Raw genomic sequence first — 21,225 nt, 5'->3', positions numbered from 1 at the left:
AGAGGAAAGGTTTATGCTTCATCGGTGCTACACTGTACCTTGGCTAGCTTGTCTCCTCCCCGCGACCCTTCTGTAGGAGATGTCCAGTTGCCTACAGATGGGCTTTGGGTCTCCACTCTGCACTCCCACTCATTCACAATGATAAGATTTTTTGTTCTTTGATATCTGATACTTAAGCCTATCAACACCTCATGATCACACAGGCTGATGTGCTTCTGCCATGTGGGTTATGTTGATTCTCAACTAGATGGCTGCTTGTTGATCTTCAAGCCGTTAAGACCCCAGATGCTATAGCTTTTCATAGCTTTCTTCACCATATTTGCTATGCACCCACTTTGTCTTCAGCGATCATGTCGGGAAAGCAAGCATCATGGAATGCCAGGTTATTAGAACAAAGTGTTCTTGCATTGAGGGAGCACTTGAGTGGAAGCCCAATGTCCATCTGTTACATTAACACTAAACCTATAGATCTATGCACATAGATCTATTTCCCCATCATCATCTATAAATATAGTTACATATGGACATGCCTGTATTTAGACCTCTTTAAATGCCCTTTGCCTCCTAGTTCTTTCCTCTATTTCCTTTCAATTTCCTCTTGTCCCACTATCATGTTCAGCCTTCATTTAGATTTCAGTAATTCTTCTCAGTTACATTGCCCTTGATCAAGCCCTACCAGGCCTCCTACACCCGCCTCGCCATCGATTTTGGATCACTTGTTGTTCCTTTGTCCCTGAGTTTGTTAACACCCACTTCTTTTCCCCAACCTCCACCTTGTCCATGTATCCCTGGAACTGTTGGTCCTATTGTTTTCTCCTCCAGGTTGTTTATCACCCCCAATCTTATCTAGATAGACCTGCAGAGATAATAAGATGCACAAAAAACAAGACAGATCAAAACAAAACAATGACCTAAAAAAGAAAAGCCTATAAATAGTTCTGTTTGTTGACCTTTAGGAGTGTTTTCCAGTCGAGTCTGATGGGGTGCCATACTCTGGCCAAAAAGTCTATTTTTGGTATTTCCTGGGGACTTCGTTGCTCTGTTCCCCTTGCTGTTCTGTTGCATACCCTTAGTGTTTTGCTTCAGCATGGTGGTGTCAGATCGGGCACAAACCTCACACTATAGCCAAAACCATCTTTCAAATGTATCAATTCTTCCCTGGTCTTCCTTATTCATTTTAAAGCTCTCATATGCATATGAGACAATTAAAAGTACCATCTACCATGGATAGGGTCTGGTGCATCTTAGGTCTCAAAGTGACATGTTTCTTCTTTAATGCTTTAAATAGATCTTGTGCAGCAGATTTGCTCAATGCTCTGCATTGTTTGGTTTCTTAATGGATGCTTCCATGGGCACTGATTGAGTGCAACGAATGCTTGACAACTTTGATCTTTTCTCGTTAATCCTAACAGCGTCTATTGGTCTATTTGAGAAGATTTTTTTCTTTGTATGCAAACATGTTAGTTATATCATATTTCACCTCTTGGGTAAATATATCATAATCATGGCATAACACAAAGCCAGAAACTTTCAACTTTTAAAGACATTGGTTTAGGTTTCTATATTTACCATTTCACTATTCCGTTTTTCTTAACAAGATGGGATAATGATTTTTTTTAACCAGCCAGTTCAATCTCCTATTACAAACTGATGCATGAAAGGCAAGACAGACAAACCCTTCAGAAATAGTAACAGGAGTGTTGATTCCCTGAGGGTATAGGAAGGAGTACATGGGGAGCTAATAGCAATGATGTCTGTATTCTTCACTCAAGGAGAATGGTTAATAGAATTGCAGGTGAACGGATACATTGGATGGTGAAAGATATGACAATCAATCAATAAATAATAATACATAATTTAATAACAGGTTTCAGGGGGTTTAGATTGGGGAAGGGAGGTGATAAAGAGCTGATAGCAAAGTTCAAGAAGAAAGAAAATGATTTGAAACTGATGGTGGCGGCAATTATATAATTACACTTGATTTAAATGAATTATGCATTGTTATAATATCTGTAAGAGCTCCCAATAAAATGATTAAAGAAAAAAACTTTAAAATATAAAAAGGAAGATGTTGCTTATTATTTCCATTTTATTGTAATGTTGAAATATCTTGAATAATGATCCTTTTAAGATTGCTTTAGTCCACTCCAATACAACTGTGCCTGTCACTCATAATGATCCCTGCATGTCTTATTTTTTAACCTCATACCAGGAACATATTGCAATAACACTTGGCCAAAAGGGGGCTGGGGGGACAAAAAAACATCAGTAAGTCATAAAGAAAAGAGGGTGAAGGTAGCTATAGTTAAAATAAAATGATTTCCCCAGGCTGATTAAAAATGATAGCCAAACAAATCAAACTCACTGTCACAAAATTGATCACGACCTTTTGGGTCAGAACAGAACTGCCCCTGTGCGTTTCCAAAACAGTACAATTTGATGGAAGCAGAAAACCTTATCATTCCCCTGCAGAGTGACTGGTGGTTTTGAACTGCTGAACTTGAGGTTGGCAACCTAAAGTTTAACCCACTACACCACCACAAGGGAACCTTTACATGATTAGTTAAAAAAGAAAGTTTCTTCTCTAAACACAAGCAAATGAGGAAAGTGTTCTGAAAATCTGAAGTTCTATACACATGTCATTGGTTGGTGGGCAGTAGATTTTAGACTGATAACAGCTCCAGGAGGCAGTGCAGGAGTTGGTAGGCTGTGATGTTTACCAGGGGGGGGGGGGTGGGAAGAGTCAAAAGCATGAAAGCATATGGACTGTGACAGAAGCTTCCCAGCTGATCACCACGCCGTTCTCCGGCAGACTTGCTGAGTAGGTTCAAACCACAAGCTTTCAATTAGCAGCTGAGCGCTTGACCATCGCACCATCGGGCTTCGAATGGGAGTAGTCTGATTAGATCTCTTCGTTGATTTTCCTTTGTGTGCGTTTGCTCTGACGCTTTGAGACAAACTGTAAGTCAGAAAAGGTGAAGTGGAAAATCTCTCCTAAAACACTGTATTCCTTCAACATTATTTTCAGGGGGCTGGGTTGCCTGGTGTCTGGTCAGCAGTTTGAAACCACCGCTGTTCCGGGGGAGGAAGGGGTGGCTTTCTGCTCCCGGAAAGGAGCAGTTTTGGAGACTCACAGGGCCACTCTGGGCTGGCATCGACTCCATGACGGTTAGTTTGAGGTTTGGGGGCAGTATTTTCAGATGAGAACAACATGATCTTTGAGAGGGACAAGAACTAAATTCAGATTTCGCCTCTAACTACTTGTATGATGTTGCTGATTTACATCCAATAAAAGAGGAGGCTTTGGTTTGTCAAGAGCCGAGAAATTACTACTTCAACCACTGCTCCTTTGCTCTCGTCTGCTGCGACACATCCCTCGCCCTAGCCCCATAAAAACACACTTCTCGAGGCTTAGAGAAGGCCTGGCCACAAAGAGGTCGGGGTGGGACATTTCCAAATTCCACACTGGTAGTCTTTTAATCATGATCCTTCTTTTTCTATCACAGAAACAAAGGAAAAGACAAGTTTGCAAAAGATCTGGTTAAATACAGCGTCAAGAAAAGAAAGTCTTTTAAAGCACACAGTTTTAAGATACAGTTCATATTCTAAGTCAGATTCCACTCATAATATTTCCAAATTGAACGGAACCTGCAGGTGCCTGACTACAAGGTGAGTGGGATTGGCTAGATACCACAGGTAGGGGTTGAAAAGTCTACCTGACACCCTCAGGTAACTGCCATGGAGGCCTCTCCAAGGTGTTTTTCAGGAAGTCTTTTGAAGGCCAATCAAGGACTCCGCCTTTGTCTTCTCTTTATAAATAATTCCAGCAGGCTGTGGAGAAAGGCTAGATGTGGAATTCAGTTTCATTGTGGTCACTGGAGAGATTCTCAGGTCCTGGGTCTACACAAGTGGCCTAATCCTCTGTGGGAAACCCTAGTGGTCTGCTGGGAGGGGTGGCCAGAGCAGGCAGCGTGAACGTGTCTTCCCGAGAAACCTCACTCCTGCGGGCTTTTCAAGAAATCAATCATGAAGGAAAGGTCAGTGGACAGCTTTCAAAGAACTGAGTCATTTAACTACTGACATTGATCTGGGCCAGAAAAACGCAGGAGGGAGGCTTCCATGGAGGTGACCACAGTCAATCAGAGGAAACCCAAACCCTTTATAGCTTGCCGGGAGACTCCAAGTCCCTTCCCCTAATCAGAGGAATGTGCCAAAGCCATTAAGGGCAGTTTATGCTGATGTCCAGTTAGAAGGTGGTGAGTTGTGTGTGCACGTAAGAAGTGGATCCTTTCGGGAGGAAGATACAAAAACAAAAAGATGGTCATTCACTATGTTGATTACTAAGACAAGAAGGAATTCTCTCTCCTACAGGCTAACGGGCTGTATCTTAGACCGCAAGAGCAGCCTTGAATTTCAGGAAACAAAAGACAGGAGAATCAAATCCTTGATCCTGTGAAGACTTATACAGTGTCTGGAGCCCCGGTGTGTAGTGGGTTACGTAGTGAGCTGCTTACCAAAAGGTCAGCAGCTCAACTTCCCCAGAGGTTCTCATGGAGAAAGATGAGGCTTTCTCTCCCCAAAAAGACTGACAGCCTAGGAAACCCAAAAGGACAGTATTACCCTTTCCTAGAAGGTTGCTATAAATCAGAACCAACTCCTCAATGGCAAGGTGGAGGGAGGGAGGGAGAGAGGGAGAGGTAGAGGGAGAGGGAGAGAGAGGGGTGTGTGTGTGTGTGTGTGTGTAGTAAATGACTCACTCACTCTAAAGGTAGCCGGTGGAGCCAGTTGACGTGGAAACTCAACTCAGAATGTTATAAACTTGGTAAGTTTATTTTCCTAACTTTAACAGCTAGTTCACAGAGTGTGGTTACATTTTCCTTTTTAATAGTAAGTGCATTTAATTTCCATTTTGGTTTCATGCTTAGCACTTTGTTGTGCTATAGGGAATTATTGGTGAGAGGTGTGGTTCTCAGGTTAAAAGAAAAAAGAAACCTACAAGTTCTATGCTGCGCACTTGGTTTCCTGTCAGAGAGTAAGTTCCATGAGGGCCGGGACCTCTAGTATTTTCCTCTCCATGAAAAGCGATAGCATCATGAGCAGCACATATTAAGTTCTAAGTAAATGAGTTGGTTAATAAATGGATGAGTTTCCAAGAAATTCTCCCTATTGTTGACACATTAATAGTATTTTTTTCTTCTTCTTCCCTCCGCCCCCCAAATGTGTTGTACTTATTTCACTGGTCATGTTTCTATGGGTTACTTTTTATCTGGCATAGAAGTAATAAAATAAGCACCCTTGAGCCAAGGTTCCTCAGCTGAATAAACAGCATCTTGCTCTTATTTTGATTAAGGAGAACCATTACATGTTTTTCCTCAAGCTATTCGTCTGCTAGAAACATGCTGTAATTTATAAGCCCTATCAAAACTCTCCCTTTAATGAAGTGAATAGGAAATTAATGCTGTCAGGCAGAAAGCTCCTTTAGCTAATAGTTTTTAGCACTTATTCTTTGAAATGCTAGAAAGCAATTTTCATTTACTGGTTATTTAAGGAGGAAAACTTCAATCCCACTGATGTCACCTTGATTGGGTTTTTGGACAAATAGGGCATATCTTTTGCCTCAGGTTAAGTCGTGCTATAACACAGGGAAATAACTATTCTCCTTTTTGATATCAATAGCGATTATAAAAAGTACTGTACAACCAGTAGAGAAGGAACATTTAGAACAATCCTATTTCCTATGTGTCATTAAAGTTTTGGAGACTTCAGGTAATCCCGGCTGAAGATGAAACTCTATTCTCTTTATGGGCTATGGAAGAGAAGTGATTCTAATTTTGTATTGAAACACAGGTAAAAATTAATATACTTACTATATTTTAGTTACTAGGAAATGCTTTATGGTTGCAATATTGAGACAGGTGGTAGTATGGTTAGGTCTTCATTTTCCAAAGCTGCATCCATAGCTAGTCCCTGCCTCTATGGGCCTGTGATCTTTAAAGGAAAGACTAGCTGGTGACATTTCTCATTGTCTCAGGATTCTGAACTCTAGACTGTGACTTAGAGCTTTTATTGTCAGCAGCTAGCATCATTCATCCTACCAATACTGTATGCACACTCTTTCCATTTAAAAGAAAATTTTAAAATAATTTGCTTTCTGAAAACAGTAGTAATTTCCATTTATAATGTCTTTGGTTTTTTTGTTATTCCCAATCAGTTTAACCCAACTTTTTCATAACACAGAGATCATTTTTAGCCCATTCAATACTGGTATTATCACTTCCTAATGAGTTTAAAAACCTCATTCACTGTCCATTAATTAGTTAATTTCAATGGTTCACATTAGTATATATGTATTGCTTAGAGACTGAAAGGAATTAATTTTGAATTGAAATATATTTTAAAATAACAAACTATAACTTAGGTAGATACAAAAGAGAAAAACCAGTGAAACCTAGCAATATGGGTAAGACCAAAGATGCTTTTGTCTATTATACTTCTCTGCCTTTTTTCCTTTTTCCTCCTTGCAGGATTCAGCTTTGAGGCAGTTTCAAATTTCACATCGGATACCACCTTTGAAAATATTCTCACAGTGATGAATGACCCCTTCCATGTGAAACAGTTTTTGAAATACTTATATATTTTACCCACACTTCCTTCCTCTTAGGTTGGAAAAGCTTATTTCTTGATTGGAAGCCTATGGCGACACAGACACTAGATAAAAAGCGCTTTCATACGAGAGAAGCTTTTTATTGTTCCTCAGTTTATCCATAAACATCAAGTAAATGCTACAGACATATTCTATTATTATGTCGATAAGCCAGGCCTCATAGAAGCAACCACTATGTCCTTTCTTCAAAATAGGTGGTTGGTTATTTTGAGGAATATGATGTTTTCTAATGTTTACTGTGATGGTATAATCCTACTTTATAACTAGCTTTGACAGAAGATATAAATGGGCATTAATACTTGATCTTTGACTTAAGAACACATAACAACTCCCAGGTTTGCTGATTGTTTTATTGAGAAGGATTTGGCTCAGCCCTGGCCACCTTGTAAACATTTTGAATTAGAAACATTGCTTAAAATGGAACAGAAAGAAGTCTCTTATAAACATGTTCTGACATATATAATTACAAACAGTCTATGGGAGACTTCTGTCTAATCAGAACAAGCATGTGACAAAGCCCAGGGCTCAGTCCAAGCGTGACATGAGGAGAAAGCACACAACATGTCAGCTCCGTTAAAAAGAAAATCACTATTAGCAATGGAAGTAGACGTTTTCCTTGTATAAAAAGCAGAAGTAAATCATCACTGGAACATCTTTTTAGGGCATGGCATACATTTTAATTCTGGGTATTTGGAATATTATAAGGTCCCTGGGTTGTGCGAGCAGTTTGTAAGAGGCTGATAAGCTCCAAGTCGATGGTTACCAGCTGCCGGTGGACGCCATGGAAGCCAGGACGGTTCACATTACAGCCACACAAACCCCTGGCGGAGGTGGACGCTTCTAAACGTGGGAATACTGGGAGTCAAAATCACCTTGGCAGGAGAAGGTTAATTTCATTCACAAAAAATTATTCTCATCTTTTCAGTTTTTGTCCTATGAAGGTTCCCTTATGGACCAGCATTTTCAAGTGATATTAATTTCTTCTTTCTCGGTAAACAACAGCAAAAGTCAAAAGTAAACTCAAAGAGAGAAAGTCCTTTTGCTCTTCAGGAACATGCCATGTAGCGTAGCTCGTGTTTTTATTTCTAGCCCTGGTGCCATGGCAGGTAACACATTAGGCTGCTAACCAAAAATTCACACTTCAAAAGCGCCAGGAGCACCTGGGCGAAAAGAGGCTTTCTACTTCTATTAAGAGTTCTTCTTGGACTGGTGCATATGAGGGTTGGAGGTACAGGGAATCCAGAGTGGATGATACCTTCAGGACCAAGGGTGTGAGGGACGATGCTGGGAGAGTGGAGGGTGAGTGGGTTGGAAAGGGGGAACTGATTACAAGGATCCACATGTGACCTCTTCCCTGGGAGAGGGACAGCAGAGAAGGGGGGAAGGGAGACTCCGGATAGGGCAAGATATGACAAAACAACGATGTATAAATTACCAAGGGCATATGAGGGAGGGGGGAATGGGGAGGGAAAAAAAAAAGAGGACCTGATGCAAGGGGCTTAAGTGGAGAGCAAATGCCTTGAGAATGATTGGGGCAGGGAATGTATGGATGTGCTTTATACAATTGATGTATGTATATGTATGGATTGTGGTAAGAGTTGTATGAGTCCCTAATAAAATGTAAAAGAAGAAAAGAGAAAAAAATGAAAAAAAAAAAAAAAGAGTTCGTCTTGGAAACCCATAGGGCATTTCTACCCTTGTCCTAAAGGGCGGCGCTGAGTCAGAGTCAGTGGAAGGGCAGTGAATCTTTGCATGTTGGGATGCATAGAAAAGTTTGGCTCACATGCCTTCCTTTTTTTCCCTCAATCCTGTAATTATTGGACAACGTACTTAACTATTTCATTTCTTAATTAACATAAATAATTACTTCCATCAGGTCAATTCGGAATCAGAGGAATTAAACTGCCCTATGGGGTTTCCAGTCTGTAAATCCCACACAGTGTTTCACAGGTTCGAACCACTAACCTTTCGGTTAGCAGCTCAGCACTTGAACACTGTGCCACCAATTAAGAGTTCCTTCTTAACACGAATAGGTGGCCATTGTTTTAATTCTTATTGTAATTTATTGTCCTGCAGAGTCACTAAATAGAGTCCTTTTTCTAATGTAATAATTTCAGCTCCTCTTCACTAACATTGTTTGGCTTCCATACACATCAGGACACTACCTCCTCAATGTTACTGAGGAATAGGAATCAACTTAAATTGTAAAGCAGCAGCAAAAGGATTAATTGGCCTTAGAAGGATGGGATAATTACCACAAGGTGTATCTGCTTTTTTATTATGTTTCCGTTCCTTTTAATGGAAGAATATGTAAAATCATGTACCCACCACGTTCTAAAAGCACCAATGGCAAAGCCTCTGTTCCACTCTTGGCTCCCCACCCCCGCACTGCTTTGCTGGTACACACTAATATCCGGTGTAACAAAGCAACTGCAGTTTAAGAAACCTACGGTGTTTTCTTCTTTCACCTCAGCCCCTAATTATCATTTCAATCAACCTATGACAACCTGCGCATTGGTGTCATTAATCAATCACCACTATCTAATATCACTAAGAATTCAGAATATTTATTTCCTACAAGTGCTACTATTCCATCTGTATTCCACATTAAGATGAAACCTCTTCTCGTAAAGAGGCACCATATTGTCTATGAAGTAATGAATCACAGAAGATGGGTCGTTCCTGCCCTGAGGTCCCTCAGAACAAGCGGACATTTTTCTCTACCTTTGTGCAGAAGGACTTCTTCACGAAAACGGCATTCCCTTCTGAACAAGTGTGCCTACCACTCATTGCTAAAGGAAGCAGAAAATGACCACGATGTTCTTACCATTCTTTAAGGTCCTGCCTCCAAATCCCCAGTTGTACATTTTGGGTAGCTATCATTTCTTTGGGACTCCAAGTCTATCGTAAATACATAAAGAACATATATAATTCCTAATTACGTCACATCTTGGTGAATCCAATGGCCTAACAGCACTCCTGAAAGAATTGAACAAAAGTGCATAATGGTGATCAGGTACCGAATAACTTGGAGATTATTTTATTACTGATTTCTTCAATTATCTAATGAGGAGATGGCAACAATCTAATCGAAGAAGAGCTTTCATCACATCTGCTTACAAACAGTAAGTATCATAACTGAGTTGTGGTTTCCAAATAGGCTGACAATTAGATTTGGGAGTGAAAAGTTAACCTTTGTACAAAAATCAAGTGACCAAACCTTCAGTGGCAGGAGAAAGGTGTTTTTCAAAAGCATATATCCATATATGTGTACAAACCCCCATTCATATAACTTGCTGACTCATGTCCTTGACTTGTGATAGCATATGTCCCAATTTTATTATTATTTATGATGTTTCGTTGTTTATTATATAATGTTCATTTTTTAAATTGCCTTAGAGACAGCATATCTAAAGTTTTCCATTTATAAAACACAGAGGCTTGGGTTGGTTATTCAAATATTCTGAAAACTTTCAAAATCCTAAAAATGACAGAGCTAGATATGGCAGGAAGTCAAAAAGAAAAATCAACTCTTCCCTTCTTAATTTCAGAATTGTGCTTCCTGGCCCATTAGCAGAACTTGATTTTAATTATACAGAGAACAATTTCATGATTAAGAACAGTAGCAAATGAACAACTGAAGGCCCCCAACATGTAACTACCCTGGTACAGGTCAAGAGAACGAGGCAAACAAGAGACCAATTCAAAAGTTCCTGCCCAATTTCCTTCCACAGGCAAGTCTTTATAAGCAAGCAGCCATGGAAAAGATCCTAGAAAAATAAACTGTGGAAACATTTCAACAACTTAATTGAGATTTCGCAAGGTTCTCAAAGCCTTCATTGTTGTAACCTACTCTCATCAAAGACCCTGATTCAGCTTTAGAAATGGTGCTGTTCAAACCCTGCTGTCTTCGCCATATAGCTTAGGAATTTACTTCCTAATTATACAGTATGCCTCATAAATACTTTTTGTTCTGTCATTCGGTGACATAATATTTTGAGCAAGTAAAGCAAATTGGTTTGATCATTATTATAAAAAGTTCTTCCTCAACACATGTCACGTTTAAGTTATGAGACCACATAACTTCTTTTTGGTTGTTGTTCTAGGAACTTTAATGATCTCCAAGTGAATTTCTCACTTGATATGCTACTGGGGAGAAATATGTGATTTTATAGCCTTACATCTTAAAGTAAAATCTAACCCACAATCCAACGCAATGGAGCTCTTGCAAAGGAAATACCATAGATCTCCAAGAGGTGAAAAAAGTATCTCTTGGAGAAAGAGTACAAAGTAACATCGAGGTCACAACTGTGATATTAGCTGCGTCTCTAAGGAAGCCCACGAGCAGATTGGAAGAACACGAGGCTGAACTCACTTCAAAGGTGAAAAGAAACTTGAAAATGGTACCCTGGGGAGTTCAACTAGAAGTCTAAAATATATGCTTTTTCTCTTAGTTTCAGAGGGGAAAAAGATGAAAAAACCTGGTTGTTTTTTTGACTTCATTCATTAAAATTGTATTTTCATTATAAATTCATTCTAAAAGTGGTTTAGTTAATTCTTTTGGCTTTCTGAACAACCTAGACTAAGTTGACAAGATTCTTTATTTTTATGAAAATCATCAAAAATGACGGGGAAGAGAAATCACCAGGTAGTTGCAGGATATTCAAATCGATGGTAATATGCTGAGAGGAAGACTGCAGTGAGAGCATTTGTTTTGATGAGGTTGCTTTCATCTGCCCCAGGTGAGGAATTATCATACATTACTACATTTGACTGATGCCCAACAGTACAGCACATTCCAGCCCAAATATGTCACCAACCACCAACACCACTCACTGGGTTTGGCCCCGGGGTGATAGTGATGTTAAGCATAATGCTTAGCAGTAATTTACCCTGTCACTCACACATTTTAAGTTACTATTTTGAATAGGATTCCATGCAATAATATATTACGTGTTACTTTACTTTTTTTATTTTTTGAAAAGCCAGTGTCGCTGACTAAGGCTAATTACTATGCAGGAAAAGAAGACCTAGGAAAATGACTGTGTCATCAGCCTAGACAGATGGCAAATCTGGGAAAGAGTAATGAGCAGCCACCTCAGTAACTGGGATTGTTAAAAAAGACTGTGCTGTATTAATGAAAAGAATGAAATAGAATACAATGCTTGCTTAAACATATGGTAATGATAAACATCCATGACACATCCATGATTCCTTGCTTTTGAGGGCAAGACAATCAATCAATCAATATAATACAAGCAGGACAAACTGTTAGTGACCAATACAATAACTAGCATGTATATAGATGTACATATGTATGCAAATACCCACATAAATACTAAATTATTGGAAACTGCACTCATTCTCAACCATCAGGAAAATCATGGGCATTGTACTTTGAGGTGCCCGGTAGGAACTCTAAGTATTGGGGGACTGAGTGAATATGTTCTGATCTTTATAGTTTTAAAGGCTTTACTTACACGAATTTAGAGTATCAAAAACACTAAGAAGATCAAAGAGTGATCATATTCATTTCTATTCTAACATAATGTCATTCCAGGCAAATGACAGAGACAAAGGAAAGTGATTATCTATTTAGACTGACTGAAGAAATTGAGCTAATGATACACCATTAGATCATTAGGATAGATAAATGACAGCTGGTAATTCTGGAATGACTTACTGAGTTCTGTCTAATAATAGTGGAGCACTTCAATCCAATGAAGTGTCTTGCAACCCCGTCTCCTCCTCAATTCGGGTTCTTCTTTCTTTTCAGTCTCTTGCACAATACTGGGTGTTATCACATTAAGCATCCTTCTCCCAGTCTCCGAGGCAAACTTACATTTTCCTTCCCCACCTTCTTAGTTCCCTCTTCCCATTTTAATTTTCTTGACATCGATAAGCTTGCACAGATCCCTCTTCCCTCAGTTCTCCCCACCTCCCCCCTTATACTTGCTATAGTTTGAGGTATCACACTGCTGCTGATGACGCCAAGTCTCAGTCATTAGCCACTTCTTCCTATAATTCACAGTCATGTAAGTTTATTGTGCTGACAGCATTTCCAACTAAGATCTTTATCAATTACTCATCGTCTTCCCTTATGATTATCTTTCAAAAAAATGTTAGTGGTATCATAATTCTCCCATCTTGATTGAAAACTCCAGAATCAGCTATAACTGATATAAGGAACTCCTTTACTTCCCTGGATCAATGTAAAGCCATCAATAAGTCAAAACCTTTAGCAATAATGTTTTCTTAGAATCCCTAAACACCACCCTTACTTTCCGCTCCTATTGCCATCGCCGCTGAAGTTAAAAGATTTTATGGACAAAAGAGTTTATGTTCTTATACTTGGTCTATTTCAAGAGCCTCGTACCCAATCATTTTTCGTCTATCTCCTCTCAGATCCATCCCTCATATTTTTCTAGATTAATCTCTCATTACAAGATTTTCTTTGTACCACAAAACCAAGCATAAAGGCAAAGACTCTAGAATCAAATGCCTTGTAATGTGTATATTTCACCCCAAGTTTTAGTAGTTTACTAATCTTGAAGTATTATTTGATATTTCATTGCCTTTATTCCCTACTACAAGAAAGCATTATGGAGCGAGTACATTAATACATGTGATACCAAAAACCAAGTGCATTGCCCCTGAAGTTAATTCCAGATCACAGCAACCCCATATGGGGTTTTCAAGACTAAGAATCTTTATGGAAGCAGACAGCCTCATCTTTCTTCTGAGAAGTACCTCATGGATTTCAACTGCCAACTGTGGTAGTTACATAATCTGGTGTCAATTTGAGGATTAAGAGTATAGGGGTAGAGTCTAGGCTGTCAATTAGGACATTGTCAATAAGGCTTCTGTGTGGGCATGGCCTTCTCCTGAGGATTCTAGGAATTCCTATATTCCTCCCTGGAGGCAGGACACCAGAGCCCTGGAGCCGGAGAAGCCACATGGTGAACCCTGCCAGCGCTAAGATGTTTACAATACCACTGGATCCACAAGATTTCCCAACCATTGGCCTGCAATCTTTCTGCATTCGGCATCACAGCATGTGTTTTGTGAGTCTGAAGAGGGCTTTATAGATTGGCATCAGACATATGGGCTAATATTGGACTTATGGACTTGATCTGGATGGGGCTGGGATGTTTTCTCAATGTTCAACTGCTCTTATATACAAAGTTCTTCCTTATATACATGTGTCTCTCCTCTACCTGGACTAACGCACCAACCTTACATGTAAAGCACTTAGAAAAGTTCCTAAGATCGGTGCTCAGAAAATGATCATCAGGTTTTTTTAAACGTTTTATTAGGGGCTCATACAACTCTCATCCCAATCCATACATACATCAATTGTGTCAAGCACATCTGTACATTCATTGCCCTCATCAAAGCATTTGCTCTCCACTTAAGCTCTTTGCATCAGGTCCTCTTTTCCTGCTCCCTCCCCAATCTCTCCCTCCCTCATGAGCCCTTGACAATTTATAAATTATTATTTTGTCATATCTTTCCCTGTCCAACATCTCCCTTCACCCCATATTCTGTTGTCTGTCCCCCAGGGAGGAGGTAACATGTAGATCCTTGTAATCGGTTCCCTCTTTCCAAACCACTCGCTCTCTACCCTCCCAGTATCACCACTCACACCCTGGTCCTGAAGGTATCATCCACCCTGGATTCCCTGTGCCTCCAGCTCCTATCTGCACCAGTGTACAACCTCTGCCCTATCCAGACTTTGCAAGGTGGAGTTTGGATCATGATAGTTGCGGGGGGGGGGGGGGAGACATTTAGGAACTGGAGGAAAGCTGTATTCTTCATCGGTGCTACATCACACCCTGACTCATCTCCTCCCCTAGACCCCTCTGCAAGGGGATCTCCAGTGGCCGACAAATGAGCTTTGGGTCTCCACGCTGCACTTTCCCCTTCATTCACTATGGTAAGATTTTTTTGTTCTGATAAAGCCTTATATCTGATCACTTTGACACCTCGTGATCGCACTGGCTGGTGTGCTTCTTCCATGTGGGCTTTTTTGCTTCTGAGCTAGATGGCCGCTTGTTCACCTTCAAGCCTTTAAGACCCCAGACACTATCTCTTTTGATAGCCAGGCACCATCAGCTTTCTTCACATTTGCTTATGCACCAGTTTGTTCTCAGCGATCATATCATGGAGGTGTGCACCCAATGATATGATTTTTTGTTCTTTGATGCCTGATAACTGAGGCCTTCGGCACCTCGTGATCACACAGGCTGGTGTGTTCTTCCAAGTGGGATTTGTTGCTTCTGAGCTACAGGGCCACTTGTTTATCTTCAAGCCTTTAAGACCCCAGATGCTATCTCTTTTGATAGCCGGGCACCATCAGCTTTCTTCACCACATTTGCTTATTCACCGGCTTTGTCTTCAGTGGTTGTGTCGGGAGGGTGAGCATCATAGAATGCCAATTTAATAGAAGAAAGTATTCTTGCATTGATAGAATACTTGAGTTGAGGCCCAATGTCCTTCTACCACCTTAATACTAAACCTATAAATATAGGCACATAGAAATGATCATCACTTTTATCTTTATTATTTATTTAATCATTTTATTGGGGGCTCATACAACTCATCACAACCCATCCATCCATCCATTGTGTCAAGCACATTTGTGCATTTGTTGCCATCATCATTCTCAAAACATTTGCTTTCTACTTGAGCCTTTGATATCAGCTCCTCATTTTTCCCCTCCCTCCCCACCAAGGAACCCTTGATAATTTATAAATTAATATTTTGTCATATCTTACATTGTCCGACTTTTCCTTTCACCCACTTTTCTGTTGTTCATCCCCCAAGGAGGGGGTTAAATGGAGATCCTTGTGATCGGTTCCCCCTCTCTACCCCACCTTCGCCCCGCCTTCCCGATATCGCTACTCTCACATTCGGTCCTGAGGGGTTACTCTGTCCTGGATTCCCTGCTTTTTCCATCTCTTATCTGTACCAGTGTACATCCTCTGGTCTGTCCAGATTTGTAAGGTAGAAATGGGATTATGAAAGTGGGGGGAGGAAACATTAAAGAACTAGAGGAAAGTTATATGTCTCATCCTTGCTACACTGCACCCTGACTGGTTCATCTCTTCCCCGTGACCCTTTTATCTTTATTATCATCTCCCTCTTTTAAAACACTCACCAGCTTCTTGTGTACTAGATGATAAAGCCAAAATCCACTAATCTGGCAATTAGACTCCTATGTAGTCATTTATCAAGGCCCTGCCCTAGTCTTATTTTTTTCCAAGGAGAGAAGATCAGATCAACATCTCTTTTACCCAGAGTGTCTAGAAGGATTCTAAAAATAAACAAAAAATACTATCTATCCTTGAGTATAAGCTGACCTGAATATCAGTCAAGGTACCTAATTTTACCAGAAAAACTGCATTAAAATATGCTCAAAAAGTCAGCTTATACACAAGTATATATGGTACCTAGATTTTATCATCCATTTACGGAGTCAAAATGCACATTAACATATAAAGTTATTCTAAGATCATCCACTGCAAGGAATTGCTTTTAATTAGTGTGTCATTATTTTTCCTTCCCGAAACAATTCACATTCTGGACATGAATGTCTCACTACAATGTCTCTTCCAGTTGTCATGATATCCCCTTTGATCCTTTTATTATAAAGTTCTCTACTCAGTGACTATAGGGTGGCCATACATTAGTTATTAATGTCCATTAGCCATACATTAGTATACATTAGTATAGAAGAATCAAAGACGGTAGGCTTGGTTTTACTTGGGTTTATTATCTATGTAGGAGCACTGGTGGTGCAGTGGTTAAAGTGCTTGACAACTAACCAAGAGGTTCATTGTCTGAAGCAGTCAGTCAGCCTGTGGGAGAATGTGGAGGCAGTGTACTTCTATAAAAGTGTAGAACCTTGGGAACGTAACAGGGCAGGCTTCTTCTGGCTTTTGGGTGACATTAAGAGTCACAATCAACTCAATGGCAATGAGGGGGATTCATCTAATTGGAAGATATCACCATTGAGTCAAGATTATTTTAATAAAACATCAAGAGCCAAAATTTCCCCAGGAAGATGTTCTACAGTTTGCACTGAATTTTAAATAACTTCAGTGACTCAGTATCAGAAGGTGAGAACTCTAGTGTACATTTTGGTAAAGAGCGTACTCGCTAAAGCTACGCGATAGGTGAATGGAAAAAAAGTTGTCAATTATAATGACCAAGGTTTGCATTTAGGCATTTTAAAAAATATCAGTGTCTGTCAGGATTTAATGTCAAGGCAAATACACTGTAAATGAACTATGGAAAAATGTGGAATTTTAGTAGGGTTTCAGTTTGGAATAAAAATGGGTTTTTGAAATGTAGTTAATACATGAAAATAGTACACATAATACAGATTTCCAATTTTGTGACCATGTTGCATAATTGCATACATCTGTAAATAAGAAGAAAGGTATGCATTTAGTTCATACTTGTTATTGGACTAGCTAATTAAGAATCTTCCATTTAAACTTTTTTTGGAAGACATTGGTAACACTTCAGGAAAGAATGACTGCTAATCCAAAAAAAGACCTAATAATAATAATAATAAAAATACATTCGTCAGTGAGTGCAGTCCTAGTCACTAACCGGAAAAAATATGTATAAAAAATTACCAGTGCTAATCAATGAAGCATATTGCTCCTTTGAGGTAAACTACATTTTCATTTGCACTTTACATTCATAACCTGAAAAGCAATAATCAAGAGAAAGTGGGAGTGGCACATACTTTATAAAGTCTTAAATCTTAAGTGATGGGTTGATAGACGGTAGATTCTATTTTCTCATCATGCCTGACGGATAGATTTCCAGGTTGAAAGAGCTAGGTTTAACTGAGCGTGGACATTATATGTGTTTGGTTGACCTTTACATTGGTCTGCATTACTTCAGTCTTTCGTTCTCTCTTCCTAGACTCACACATACACTCAAAATTTAATTCAGTCAACCTATTTTTTCAGGAGCATAGAAATATCTGTTTATATATAGATATGCTTGTTGAATTAAAAATACAAATGATAAATTGGGTTACTCTTACTTTAAAAAGAAAACGCAATAGACACAATACAGAAGGCTTGAAGTTACACAAAACCAATTTGCCTAGATTTGCTTGGACTCAGTTTTAAGACTGGGGATTACGTCAGGGTACTGGGACTATAAGGCAGCTTAAAAATCAAAGTGATTAAGTCTATGTCTTTTAGAAGTGAGCTATAAATCGGCTTTTATTTACAACATTAAGGTATCTCTCTTAATGTCACAATGATTTCCTTGTTTTTGATTTTTTTAAGGTTGCAAGTCCTAGTCTGGTTTATTTATAAAGCAATAAATATTAGAAGCACAAATAAATTGCACGTGTGTAAACAAACTGTACGATGATGGATGAGAGAAGAGGGCGGGTGGCTTGAGGGACTCCGAGAAGCATAATACGGTTATCCTGAATGTTAGGTAGACTACGGGAAAGCACCTTAGAAGTATTTGCGGTGGACAGTGGATGGGCCTGCCTCATCATATTCTTGCTTGCTGATCCACATGTGCGGAAAGGTGGACAGGGAGGTCGGGATAGAGCCCCCAATCCACACAGCGTACTTACGCTCAGGAGGAGCAATCATCTTACTCTTCATCGTGCTGGGGGCCAGGGCGGTGATTTCCTTCTGCATGCAATCAGGAATACCAGGGTATACATGGTGGTACCTCCAGACAAGACGTTGTTGGCATATAGGTCCTTGTGAATATCAATGTCACACTTCATGATGCTGTGGTAAGTAGTTTCATGTATGCCAGCCGATTCCATACCAATGAAAGAGGGCTGGAAGAGCGTCTCCGGGCAGCGGAAGTACTCATTGCCAATAAATAGTGATAACTTGGCCATCAGCCAGCTCATAGCTCTTCTCCAGAGAGGACGAAGAGGCGGCAGTGGCCATCTCATTCTCAAAATCCAGGGCAACATAGCACAGTTTCTCTTTAATGTCGCGGACGATTTCTGGCTCGGCGGTGGTGACAAAGGAACAACCCCCGCTCCGTGAGGAACTTCATGAGATAGTCGGTGAGATCGCGCCCAGCTAGATCCAGACACATGATGGCATGGGGCAAAGCGTAGCCCTCATAGATGGGGACATTGTGGGTAACTCCATCCCCATTGTCCAGAACAATGCTTGTGGCCAGGAGCATACAGAGACAGCACCGCCTGGATGGCCCCGTCCATGGCAGGGACATTGAAGGTCTCAAACATGATTTGAGTCCTCTTCTCCCTGTTGGCCTTGGGGCTCAACGGGGCCTCCGTGAGTAGGGTGGGGTGCTCCTCCCGTGCACGTGGTGCCAGATCTTCTCCGTGTCGTCCCAGTTGGTGATGATGCTGTGCTCAGTAGGGTACTTGAGAGTCAGGATGCCTCGCTTGCTCTAGGCCTCATCACCTACATAGGAATCCTTCTGACCCGTACCCACCATAACGCCCTGGTGCCGAGGGCGGCCCACGATGGAAGGAAAGACGGCCCGGGCGCGTCGCCCGCGCCCGCCTTCGCCAGCCCAGAGCCTTTGTCGCACACCAGAGCGGTAGTCTCCTCCTCTTCGCACATCTTGGCACAGCTTCTAAGGGGTCACGGGCGCAGGTGGGCTCAGCTCAGCTGGGTTCAGCTCTGGTGCGGCTGGCGCCGGATGTGGGGCGTGGGGCGCAGGGTGCGTAGCTTTATAGCGGGGTCAGTTGGAGTGGCCGGGGGTAGGGGTGCCCACCCAGTTGGAGTGGCCTGGGGGCAGGGAGTGCCCCCTCGCCAGCCACCTTGCCTTATTTGGTCGCCTTCGCAATGTTGAGGTGCAAGTAAGGCAGGGGAGAGACTCAGCCGTGGGCCCCAGACCATTTAAGGAAGGGGGGCACAATGATTTCTTTTAAACCTAAAGATGGCCCAGTATATGAAACAAGTGGAATAGCAACAACAAGAAACTTCAAATGTTTAATAACACCAAATAAATTTTTTTTCTTTATTTACATATCATTATATCTATTAAAAACTTTGTAAATCAAAGAAGTCATCTTTAAAAGCTATTTTATTTGGCAGCAAAAGGATGTTTGCAACTTTTACTCACATTTTTCAACATAATTATACAGTAACTGAGGGCAGTTAATCAGAGAAGTCTAGTCCTATGCTGATGACAGCTTTATTTTAAAGTTCCGTTTCCAAAGGCTGACTTCCTAGTCACTTAGCTTGGAGTTCTATCTATACGCTCTTCTGCAAACATCATCTTTCACCTCCTAGCTTGCATACACTGCCATTTAGCTAGGGGGAAAACATTTTTAAAAACTTACATGAATTAAAATCCAAGCAAAGAAAGGAGAAAAGATAATAAATTATCAAAAGCATTTAAGATGATGAGATTTACTTATTTTTTAAATTAAAAGATAACCACCCAATCTTTTAAATAAGGATTCAACCACTTCTGCTCAACCGAATTCAATCAAATCTGCTCAAAATATTATTTAAAATGTATACATTCGATTTCTAATTCAATTAGATAATAACTGCCAACATATAATGGTGTTAAAAACTTAGTGCGTTATTGAGAGAAAAACACATCCCTAACATATACTTGCTTTTAGGTAATAGGTGTTTTCATTTGCATTCAATTGTTATGCTGGATAGCAGATTAACAGGCCATTTTAATTCAAATGATTATTTGCAAATGAATAGTAACCAATACTGACTAAAAGAAATATTGTTTTTAAAACTAAGTAAATATTAATAAATTATACATGCGTCCCAATTGACAGTAGTTTTTCAGGTTGCTATTTTAGGGACCTTCCAGTTGAATATGCTTACATTTTATGTCTATAAATAAATTAAAAACATGTAGACATTTTTCTACTTGAGAAATATTCATTCTTAATAGATTTTGAGCAGTTTTAACTCTGAATGTATTTTCATAAAGCAAAACAAATGAGATGTGCACCTAAAATACAATATTATGAAGCTTACAATAGTAATACATTTTTCTAAAGGAATATTTTTTTGTTTGCCAAATGTTTCACCACAATTTTTTAATAAGCCTTAAAACATGTATTCAGTAAGAATAAACATACTCATTTTATCCTTTTGTAAATACTATGTGAATCCTCATCTTTTAAATGCCAGGATTAAAGTTTTATTCTATTTCATTAAAACAGACCACTAGAGGGCAAGCAACGCTGATCTCAGTTTAAAATAAGTGAATAGATTTAGCTCAGAAGAACCACTTGTTAACCTTAATATACATTCTTCCTTTTTATATTCATATATAATTTATAATCATTCAAATGCTATCCATCAACAAAGTTTCCTGGGACAAAATGAGACACTCAGACTCTATCAGACAAGTTGTAGTGGAATGATTTGGGGATCTTCAACATGGAAACCCAAGTAACAGTGTTTAGTATCGTATTGAATATCCCTTATATGAATATATCACATCTATAAGCAACAGAACATTCCACAGTGTGTCTTAGCATTTTCCTAACTCAATCTGTCCCTTCTTTTACTAGGAGGTCCAGCATGGACATACAAAGAGGA

At 39.9% G+C, this 21,225-nt stretch overlaps 1 protein-coding gene and 1 pseudogene across 1 annotated transcript in view; both read right to left on the bottom strand.

Annotated features, from left to right (window-relative positions):
• The window catches only part of UNC5C (unc-5 netrin receptor C), a 448,382-nt gene that overhangs the window by 387,958 nt on the left and 39,199 nt on the right, over nt 1-21,225 (bottom strand). The window lies entirely within an intron of this gene.
• Nucleotides 18,157-19,263, bottom strand: LOC142443547 (actin, alpha cardiac muscle 1-like; annotated as a pseudogene).

The sequence above is a fragment of the Tenrec ecaudatus genome, chromosome 3 (assembly GCF_050624435.1).
Source record: "Tenrec ecaudatus isolate mTenEca1 chromosome 3, mTenEca1.hap1, whole genome shotgun sequence".
Classification (NCBI taxonomy): Eukaryota; Metazoa; Chordata; class Mammalia; order Afrosoricida; family Tenrecidae; genus Tenrec; species Tenrec ecaudatus.
This window is presented reverse-complemented; position numbering and strand designations above follow the sequence as displayed.